Consider the following 12,320-nt stretch of genomic DNA (forward strand, 5'->3'; position numbering starts at 1 on the left):
TCACCAGCCCAACATCAGGGGCTTTATGGCACAAACAACCCACTTCATTTCCTGAAAGTCAGTTACCTAAAAAACATTTTTGGAAGTCTTCTATGAAGTTAAGTTCATGCCCAAATTTCTAGTATGCATAATGACTAAAGTTTATAAGTCCATTGAAGAGAAAGTGAAAACCTGAAAATACCCTCCTGTGTACATACCAGTAAGACATAGCATTGTAAAGGGACCTGGCATAGCTTTGAAATCCAGTATAAAATTCCTATTACCCCTCCTTTTCCATATGCCTGGTCTCTTGATGGAATTAGCATAAAGCTAGTATACAGAGTCTTCTCATCTCTATTATAGAGAAATCCATTACAAATGCCTTCATAAATATCATTGACAGGGACTGGGAATGTAGCTCAGTAGTAAAGCCCTGGGTTCAATATAAGGCCCTGGGTTCAATTGCCAACACCACACAAAAGAAAAAAAAAGGCTCATTGGCATAAAATTTCTCCTATATCAACAATAACTTTATAATACATTCAACTTTGGTATTTAGTTTATTGCCTTACATTCAAAAGCTCTTCACCCACTGATGCCCACATATGCTGACAACTGTTCTGATCCCAGCAGGAGTAACAGATTTTATTTCTTAAGCATTGCAGAACTACAACTAGAGTGTTATTATTAGATGAAAGATCTCATACTGGCTTTCCAATGGAGGAAAAAGGAAGAATTGAGATGAAAATAATCTAAGCTATATAAAAATGCCCCACATTTTAAAAATTGTAATTTAATTTGATTTTCAAAGGTAGCATATTTAAATGCTCAAATTCAAAAGGTAAAAATTTGTATATAGAGAATCATTTTTATTATATCTTTGTTCTCCTGCTACTAAGTTCTTTCCAGGCTAAACTGATTTTATAAAATGTTTTCTAACAACGATAGTTTATGTATATGCAGGCAAATGGGAGCACCCATCCATGTATGAGTTTTTATTGTCTATTTTCTCTTTAACAACCTATCTTGGCCGTAGACTTGCATCAGTACCTATTTTTTTTTTTTTACTTTTTCTAGTTGTATACTATTCCTTAGCAAGGATAGGCATAATTTATCTAGTCAGTATCAAGTAGATAGGCATTTGTTTCAAATCTTCTGATATGACAAAGATATGCTGTATCACTTTGCTTATGGGAAAGTATTTCTTTAGAATAAAGTCTTGTGAGTGGAATTTCTTCATTAAAGTTATGTTTCATAATTTTTTTAGGAATGTAATTCATACATTTTTGAATTGTAAAAAATTCAAAAGCAACTAAAGGATAAACTTTGAAAAGCATATTTTATCTGCATACTTCTTTTGCTCAATTATATGCCTTCTTTCCCCAGGAGCTAATTGTTACCACATCTTGTGTATACTTTTAGAGATTTTACATACAAGCACATATGCATGTATATGTTCACACCAGAAGTCCAGATAATTAAATTTATTTAGATAGATTTGTATTTTATTTTCATTTTAGCCTACAGGAATCAGAAAGCACACACCAAGATGCTGGCTTCAATGTAAACATTTGACATAAGAACATACTCTTATAGCTTCATACATCATGGTAATTTAAAGCAATGATATAATCTTATCTATTTTCTCTATGTACATCGATTCTATGTAGAGGAAAGGGGAGACCAGGGATAAATAGGCCTGCACTGTCCTCAGCCAACATTTTTCTGACGAGATCCAGTCTCGAGATTTTGTTGGGTAAACCTGGTGTGTAGCAGTCAGCTTGTAATGTTATCCTCCTTCATTTTAGGATTCTCTTCCTCTTTGTCTAGTGTTAATCTCCTGCTTCCTCTGGTCCATGTAATCCTCTTTTTTTTTTTTTTTTTTTTTTTTTTTTAGGAGGGGTACCAGGGATTGAACTCAGGGGCACTCAATTACTGATCCACATCCCCAGCCCTATTAGCAGCACATATCTAGTCTGTCTATACTGCCTATTGTAATTAAACTTGCAATTTATGAATATGTGACATGAAGAAAAAAGAAGTTGTTCACATGTTGCTTTTAGCTATGTGACTAAGAAGATACAAAAGCTGAGTGGTCTCTGCTTCATTGTTTCATCCTGCACCTGCCAGTACTCTCACTACTCCAAACCCAAGCCCATCCCAGGTGGCAAAGGGTGCTGCGTTTGTTGGTAAGGGAGGCTCCCTAATGTCCATGTGAACTAGGTGATTGCCTCTTTCTTTCATACTTGGTTTATCAATAGGAAGTCTTGATTCCAGGTAAAACTTGTGTTTTGTGTGAATCTGACTGACTGTTCAGCCATGTTTGATTAGGGAGAAGTAAATGAATGACTTCTGAAAGAAGTAAAAAGGATCAATAAAAATTCAGTCTGATAAGGAGACCAAAATTATTGAGTTCTGCTTAGGATATTGCTTGGTAAGAAATACTGTTCTGGGAGATCTAGACCATGTATTTGATAAGAGAATAAAATAACTATATATGTACTTATATATAGTATATATATATACTATATATATGCATTATATATAGTAGACAAAAGTGCCACAATCACAGTTTACTTAGCGGTTTTATTCCTGAGTACTTTTGACTAAAACTGCAAAATTCAACTGAAGGAAAAAAATGTAAACTTAATTACATTGAGAAATATACAAATATCAAGTTCTCAGAAAATCTCCAAATCGTAAATGTGTCAATTCTTCCTGAATCAATCTGTGATATCCATTTAACGTAATCAAAATCCTAAAGGCTTTCTTGGGAAAAGAAAAACCTAATAAAATAATTGTATAATTTATCTGGCAGAACAAAAATGTAAGAACAGGTAGGATATCTTTCAATGGTAAAAAGGAGAATTAAAGGGGCTTTGTTCATTTGGATGAAAAAAAATGCCTTCTTCACTCCTCATTCCCAAATAATTTCCATATGGATCAAAGTTTTTAAATATTGAAAAATAAAAACATTAAACTAGATTTTTAAAGTTTGTCCAATGATTTTGTAAACTTGGGTGTAAACATCTTTCTAATCATGCCCCAAAAATCAAACAAAAAGGAATAATTTACATAATGTAATCTATTTTTTATCAAAGTGTTTCTTTAAGAGGCTAAAAACAAATGACATGCTGAGAAAAATTTCAAGTTTTCCTTCTCTGTCCTGATATCTATCTATCTCTATCTCTCTCTCTCTCTTTCTTTCTCTCTCTCTCTCTCTCTCTCTCTCTCTCTCTCTCTGGATCCTCAATTTCAACAATGTTTCTAGTCAATTGAGACCTAAAATTAATTGAACCCACGACTTCTTCACTCTTGCTCATCACCTTTTCCCATAATGACTTTTTCTTGGACAACTTAAGTTCATGTCTAATCCTAATAGTCACCATTCTTGCTTGGCTAAAACATAACCCAGTCAAATAATCTATCATGTATCAGCATCTGTGAATCTAAATTAGTTGAAGAAAAACACTCATATAGTATATCTCACTTTAAATTTTTAATTGCTAATATTAACTGGACTCTTCATGTCTTCTCCCAAGCATAATCTATCTCGTTAGTCCATTTTCCTTCGCTCCTGATGTAATTTCATATTTTTCCTCAAACCTCAGACTTATAAAAACCTTTCATATCCTGTTCAGCATGGTGGTGCATCCTTGTAATCCCAGCAACTTAGAAGGCTGAGGCAGAAGAATCATAATTTCTTTCTTTTTGTTTGTTTGTTTGGTGCTGGGGGTTGAATCCAGGGGGAATTAACCACTAACCCAAATACCTATCCCATTTTACTTTTTATTTTGAGACAGGGTCTCTGTAAATTGCCTAGGGCTTGGCTAAGTTGCTGGGGCTGGCTTTGAACTTGGTATCCTCTTGCATCAGCCTCCTGAACTGCTGGAATTGCAGGCATGCACCATCACACCTGGCAAATCACAACTTCAAGGCCAGTCTTGTCTTCTTAACAAGACCTTGTCTCAAAATAAAAAATAAAAAGGGCTAGGTATGTAGCTTAGTGGTTAAAACACATCCCTGAGTTCAATCCCTGTTACCAGAAAAAAAAAAGAAAGAAAGAAAGAAAAAAGAAAAATTCTTTCACATCCTCACTTTCAGCTAATTATCTTCTTTTCTAGGTCATTAAAGAAGCAAAAGCAATTGGGAAAGAACTTCCACAAGTTTCCTTTATCAGTTTATCTGCACTGAGCAAGTTAAATCTTATTAGTATACTCCTCCAGAGCAATCTTCCTTTAGTGTCAATTAATAGTGCTTTTAAATAACGTGTTTATTGATAATCAAAAAACTCATAATAAATAATTTCAAAAAATAACCTTTTTATATCATTAGATTTTATTATTCTAGCATAAATACTATTATTCCAGATCTTTGAGATCAGTGATAAATTAATTAATTGAACATCATAGTATATTACAAGTTAATGTGTTAGTAGATTCTTGAGTCCATAATATTTTCTTCAGCATTGCCTTTCTCAGAAAAATATGTAAAAGACTATATTGGTTTCATTGGTCTTGATATTCTTCTAAACTGATTTCAGGGATGCATATATCTGAGGCTGCTTGAAATTATTTTCCCTCAAAAGGTATCAAAGAATGAACCTGAAATTAAGAAATCTATGCCATAAGTAAACATCTTAGAAACTGATGTATTTATATTCATCCCTCAGGAAATGGAGCGCATGTCCTTTTCCTAGTGGCCATAAGGGGCATCCTGCACATATCTGATGATCCATGACTGTACAAATGGCTACTATGCACAAATGTGGTATCAAAATAGGATTGGAAGTGAAGTGGTCAGGGAAATATTAACACTGAGCTCCTGGGAGAAGCTTTCAGTTCTACCTAGAGAATGAAAATCCTACTGCTAAATAAAAAAGTGCTTAGTCAAGGAATGAGGGTTTTTAATTTTCTTTCTTTTCTCATACTATACTTTGTCTGAAGAGGCTCTTTTATTTTTCAAGAGTGGCATGTGATAACTTACTTTGGCATTCTCTCCACGACAGCAAAGATTCTGTAGTGATATCAAGCTGGTTGCTTATTGCTCTTCTGTGAATAGCATATCCTGACCAATCTATTTCAAAGGACAATACTCCAGGCATAACATATGATGCAAATGTAATGTGGCAATTTGATTTTCAAGTAGCACTTCATAGGAAGCATGGTTAAGCAAGAGCAGCATGTCATAGTCAGCCCTTGTGAATGTATTATATCAAACTTACTTAAGAACAGAATAAAGTAACAATCCTAACTTTCTGAAAAACAGACCTCAAAGGTTGAAAATGTCTTGGTGTCTATAACATTTATGTTCTATAACATTTATGTTCAATAATTGACCTTCCCTGAACATGACCTGATGTCCTTAGACCACAAATTGAGGAGAGAGTCCTTAGTTCAAAGTTTCAAACTGAAATTTAAGAGATCCATGGCAGGTTCCTTGGTTTGTTCCTGCTGCTATAACAAAAATATCTTATCAAGTAATTTATAAACAAGACAAATATATCGCTCACAGTTCTGGAGGCTGAAAAGTTGAGATCAAAGTGCTGATAGATTTCAATGTCTGTAATAGAGTGACAGTTAGCTTCCAGGGTGTGTTTTGTTGCTCCATCCTCCCATGGTGGAAGGGGAAGGGAGCTCCCTTCCACTTTTTTTTTAATAATGACACTCATCCCATTGGAACTCTCAGGATTTAATTACTGCACCAAAGATCCCCCACCTCTTAATTCTTCTCTCACCTGTGAGTTTTGGGATATGGCAATAGTCAGACCATAGCAGCAGATTTCTCCCTCTCTTCCAAATATCAAACCTGGAAATGTATCTTGTGTAACATATCCAAGACCAAGAGGAGAAACAGGACCAATTAAGCATATTCAGAGATCTCACACATTGTATCAGACACCGCAAAGGTCGTAATCAGTGATGTTATCACGAAGACTTTCTGGAAAAGCAGCCACTGCACTAGAGCAGTGGTGCTCCTTGTCAAGATCTGGCTTCCTCTCAGCCCTTAAATATCATCACATATATATCAAGTCACCCAAGGACAGTATATCAGAGAATATTCTAACTCCTTCTCTCAGAGGCAGTGTAATTTCCTGTAAAAGGGTCAAAATATTTGCATCCTTCATTTCATAAATCTGAATCAAACCCCTGTTTTGGAGCTGTCATCTAATACCTGGGCAATTACAATTTTCTCTACTGTTAAAATCATCTCCTTGATTTTTCAGTTCTGCTCAATTGTGCATGTAGTTCTTCAAAAAAATTTGTATAAATTCCATTTTGACCCCCCTCAGTTTCCTTCTGTTTGGTCATAGCTGCATTATAGCAACCATCTAACCAGACTTCATTACCTGCCCCTTTAGTTCAATGCCAGAAGTTTCTCAAACATTTTGATCTCAGGATTCTCTAAAAACTTTTAAAAATTATGGAGAACCACTATATATTGATGTTTATGTTTAAAATTAAAATGGAGACATAAAAATTTCTACTTATAAACTCATAATATATTGACAAAACATTTTTGTGGAAAATACTATATTTTTTAGAACAAAAACACATATAGTAAGAAGAGGGATGTTATTTTACATTTTTTACCAATCTCTTTTTAATGACTTAAGAGTGCTGGGTTCTTATTTCTGCTTTTGAATTCAGTGTTTCCGTGTGTTATTTTGATTGAAGTTTCCAAAGAATATTTGGCTTCAAACAACTATGTAATTGAAAATGGAAAGAGTATATTAATTGCCTTTTCAGGAAACTTTGGATTTTATTTTTAAATATTACACCAAAAGCTAACAAGTGGTAGTTTATTAAAGATTATACAATGTAGAAACTGAAATCATATCAATGAACTTATTTTATTGTGTTAAATTGAAGCCCATCAATCTATTTTGTGTTCTACTTTATCCAATTTACTCATGCATAGTATTATAACAATCATACATTGGATGTTTGAAAAATATTAACTAACCAATTATGCAGTTCTTACAAATACTGATGATTTCATTATGTGATATAAAAATAAATTTATTATAACTGTTGATCTCATAAGAAAAGTTTTTAAAAAGTAGGAAGCTGTTATGTCTCACAGTTGGAGATGTGCATGTTCCAATCTCATTTTTATATGAAAATTCAAATTACACCATTGACAATACATATTTATTCTCCTTGATGTATCAGGCTTACTTCAGTCATCTTCAATAAAATGCCTGCCAAATATTCAATACTGTGTAACTGTAATTATGTGTTAGTCTTTCAAATAAAAATGGTGTTTTGTGAAATCATTGGCTAATTCTACCTCAGAAATCCATCACAGAAGTGTTTTTTTTCCCTTAAGACATCATATTACCAGATATACATAACTTACACATAATTCCCATTTTGTCATAGACTGCTAAAAAGACATATAGTCAGCCAGGCATGGTGGCACACACCTGTAATCCCAGTGGCCTGAGAGGCTGAGGCAGGAGAAACGTGAGTTCAAAGCTAGCTTCAACAAAAGCGAGGCTCTAAGCAACTCAGTGTGACCCTCTCCCTAAACAGAATACAAAATAGGGTTGGGGAGGTGGCTCAGTGTTTGAGTGCCCCTGAGTTCAATCTCTGGTACCCGCCCCTGCCACACCCCCAAAAAAGGCATATAGTCAAATGTTGATATTTAATACAATTAAAACTATTTTGTACTTCATCAAGAGTGTTATTTAGAGAAACTGGCTTTTTTTTAACCACAAATGTATAGCTATTAAAAAAAATACAATGATGATTAGTATGATTTGGTGTGTGTGTGTGTGTGTGTGTGTGTGTGTATTTTTTTCTTTTTTGGCAGTGCTGGAGATTAACCCAGGCTCCCTCTACCACTGAGCAACATCCCCAGACTTTTTTTTATTTTTTTCTTTTCAGGCAGGGTCTCAGGAAGTTGCTGAGGCTGACCTCAAAGTTGAAATCTTCCTGCCACAGCTTCCTAAGTCCCTGGGATGACAGGTGTGCCCCTATCTTGATTTATATTAAGGCTCTAGAAGTTTTCCTGTCACTGTTTTGCACCATCATTGCAAATGTCAACACAGGGAAAAGGCAAATGATGTTTTAGTATTACTATGCAAGGTGTTATGACTTTACCAACCACATGAAAGTGTCTTCTGGAATGCCCAGGGTCCAATGCACTTCTTGTGGAGAAGTGCTGGCCTAGGGCAGGTGATTTCACACCTTGGTTGCAAATTAAAATTATATGAAGTATTTTTCTTAAAAAATACCTATGTTCAGGCTCCAGACCAGCCCAATTACATTAGAAGGATTGAGAGTGGGGCCCAGGCAGCTGGATTTTTTAGAAGCTTCCCAAGAGTTTCCACTATTAACTACAAGGTCAAGAAACACTGGTCTGATTTCTTTGGTATTTGAACCTGTTTTCAAATCTATGCCCCCTTCTTTCTTTTTAAATTTTTCTAACTTTTACCAAGTTCTTTGATGTGCAAAGAATACCTACCTATGATTCTTTTAACTCATGTAATTCTTATATCTGTGTAAGAAATCTTATCAAACTTTAAATGAAAAAGGCAATAAAAGTAAGGGACAAATAACCTGTCAGCTGGCTTATGCAATTAATTAGGACCTTTTCTTATTTACTGTATTCCAGTGTTTTTTATTGAAAGACAAATACCACAATAAAAATCTTATCTTAATTATCTCTTTTTTTAAAGGAAATAAATCAAGGGACTAGCTTAAAATAAGCATTGATTTAAAGTATTCTCTCTTAATTATTAACAGTAGATGAATTTGAAAATGTTTTCTTAGTTTATCACAATATTTTTCCTTAGAGGCATATGGTTTACTGAGGATTTATTCTATTCTTTTTGGTTTTTAAAATGATTATTGATTAGTATATAAACTTGTTCTGGGGAAAGAATAGACTAGGATTTTTTTGTATTTGCTAATAAACAAATAATCATATTGCAATTATTAAACTCCCTCTTACATATAGCACTTTGCCCAATTTTGAATTTTACTAGGGAGAATACTCTGGCATCATGTGTATGAAGAATTAAGCTCCTTGATATAAATTGCAGAAGAGTTCACTGTAAATCAGAGAATTTCTAATAAAAATTAGTCCATAAGCAAAGGTTTGCAATATTATAAAAATAAGATCTTCTGTTTATGACTTCTTTTTCTGAAAAAAAAAACACACTTAAAACACTTTTAAACTATTTTTTCACATCTGAGTAAATTATTTATTTTCTTAAAACCATAATAATAATAATAAAAAGCCAAGAGTCTGAGATGATTAATGACACCAAGAAAGTGTTGTCAAAAACCCATGTATACCGCTTATGGGTCACAATGCACTAGTCCTTTTGCTTTGTTGATGAAACAATTCTCAGTGATAAGACTATTCAAAAGAAATCATTTAAACACTTTACTTTATGGAACTTAAGTTAGGAATTGGAAAGAGGAGGTATTTTTCTCCCTCCACATAGATCGTAGTTCTCAGCTGTTACCAAGCTGTCTGATATAACACCAAAGAGCGACTGCTTTTCAGTCTGAAAGAGAAAGGAGAGAATTCCTCCAGGTCAGAAGAAGACGATAATGATTTTTTAAGAGTATATCAAGAGATTGATGACATGAAGAGGAATTTCAGGCAGACAAAGGAAATAGCTGGAAATAAATGTCTCAAGCTCTCCTGGTCTTCCACAGTTGTCTTTCAGAACTGCCACAGGGAACAACTTCAAAGCCTTATTGACCATGAAACAGCTAAAGTTCCCATTAAAATTTGCAAAATTAACTCTCTGGATACTTTTGCACAAATAGAAAAGGTCAGGCCTGACGTTTAACTGATTTGATATTGCCGACTTTTATTTAATATTATTGTTGTCACTTTTTATTATCATTATTTCAAATATTTATTTAAATTATCAGTACCTGAGACTTTTGAGACACAGGGAAGCAGTATTAAACGAGCCTAATCATGGTGTTCCTTTTCAGAACCAACTTTATGCCTAATTGCAGACTTAGGCTTTCTATTTTCCTACTGGACCACTGAGTTGTAGCATCTAAGCAGTGTAATTGGAGCTCACTCACTACACTTTTGTCTGTGCAGAGTGCCACTTTGCATCTATGCTGGGGAAAAAAGTTACATCTACAAATAATTTTTAAATTTCGTCTTTTCTTTCTTGCAGTTGGTTACTAAATAACACATTAATGTGTTTGTTTTTTCCTTCTATCATTTCCACTAACATAATTTTTTTACATTCACTATCATGTTAACTGAGCAATTTGGATACTCCATTTCCTTACACTATGAATTTCTTGTTTGAAGTATCCAGATTTATTTCTGTTCAAAAAGATCTGTTCTCTCTCTATCTCCTTCTTCCATTTTCCTTCCTTCCTTCTGTTAGGGCTCAGAAAATAACTCAAAATATAAAGCTTTGGTATGCTGGATGCTTTCAATTAAAGGAGAACCAGGGTCTCTTGGACCTTACCTCCTTGCTCTTTTTGTCTCTCCTAAAGCACAGAATGAGGCTTCATTTGAAGTTTCCCTTTCTACCTGCAGATTGGATCCCTCAGAAGATGAACTTACCAGAAAAAAAAAAGTTTAACACTCCATCCAGGGCTCAAGTGAACTTTGTCTCAGGCTCTTGTCTGTCCTTCATGCCCATGTGTCTCCACTAAAAATCATTTACTCTTCCTTTAAAATTGCTGCAGCCTCTACCCTACTCTCTGCTTGGAGAGGGTATGTAAGCTTTGAGTTTTTACTTTGTATGTTCCCTGTGTGCTTGCATATTAATGGATTCCTATGCCTTTTCTCAGTTAATCTGTCCATTGTCAGCTTGCTTCATAGATCCAAATTATCAAAACTTCAAGGGTTGGAAAGCAAGCCCTAAACTTTCTCCTTCCTACTTTCCTTCCTCTTTTTTTTTTTGCTGGCTTATTTTTCTTCTTTATGTCAAAATTAGAGGAAACATTCATAGATTTCTAATAGTTATGGAACCCTTGCTATGTCTTCGTGGTGCCACACCCATACATACCCATCTTTTTTATTTTCACAGCCATTCTCTGAGGTAGTAATTACCATATACTCTATTTTGCAGATATTAAACTTCAGGCTTAGAAAGAACATGTGAATTGGCCAAGTTATTAACTGGTGGAGTTATAGACAGAATCAAGCTGCACTGCCTTTTCCTATAGACTGAGCTTCTTAACCATTCCATGATTGGTTGTCTATGAGTCTATCTCTGACCATAGCCACAGAGTGTCCTTTAAAAAAGAAAAATTAACTATCCTCAATGATGTTAACCTCAAAAGAATTAAAGTGTATTTCAAATATCAGAGGCTTCCCTTAATAGCGCTTTACAAGGCTATTATCTGTAAATTTATCCAAAGCCATCTTGAAGTCATTTATATTTTTTTATATTTACCATCTCATGAAGTGGGATTCTCCAGAAGTTTTATATTCATCCTATTAAACTGCTCTTCCTTTTAGACCCTTAAAATTCTTCCCACTCATCACCGCTTTGAACTTCATGGCATTTTCCTGACTTGCTTCTTATATCAGAATTCACTTCCTTCCCCTTCTTTTAATGTTATTGGATTTTCTCATATCTCTTCTCAGCTTGTACTTTCCAGAGTCCTAACTCAGTTAGTCTCTTCTCACACTCTGGACACTTCTTTCCCTTGCTTTCTCTAATTGCCTTCCTTTGGAACCTTTTCCCATCCACTATGTTCTCCTGGAAGTATAGATTAAATATATTTCACAAGTTATTTCAGATATGAAAGCTTTGCTTGGGAAATTATTTTGGAACTACTATGGAAGATGGGTTGAAAGAAGGAGACTAAATTGCAAGGAGGAAACCTCCTATAATCCTGTGGGTAAGAGACAATGAGGTCTTCTGCAGGTGGTGGGGGGCACATATTCATTTTAGTTTATAGGAAATGCTCCAGAAGTTTCAGTCATGACAATGGAGATATGGAACCATTGGGTTGAAAAGGGAGATACAAGGAATGAAGGGGAAAAGACTAAGAGAACCATAAGAGTTCTGTCTTGATAGATAGGAATAACAATAATAGTTCTTGAATTATTTTTGTAAGAATTCTATAGATCTCTATATCATCTCTAACCTGCCATAATATATGGGGGTTTTGTTCTCATTTGGAAAAACTTAGTAACTTTGAAAAGATATGCTTTTGACAATATTTGTCTATTATTTGCCAGTTAACTGTGTTATTTGCGAGTTTCTTTGTTGAGAAATTGAAAGAGAGGAAATAGTAGCTAGTAAAAGAAGAGAGAGAGAGAGAGAGAGAGAGAGAGAGAGAGAGAGAGAGAGAGATAAAGGACAGGAATGGGGGTTGTTAAAGGCCAGG

This window comes from Urocitellus parryii, unplaced genomic scaffold, assembly GCF_045843805.1.
Source record: "Urocitellus parryii isolate mUroPar1 unplaced genomic scaffold, mUroPar1.hap1 Scaffold_37, whole genome shotgun sequence".
NCBI classification, from domain to species: domain Eukaryota; kingdom Metazoa; phylum Chordata; class Mammalia; order Rodentia; family Sciuridae; genus Urocitellus; species Urocitellus parryii.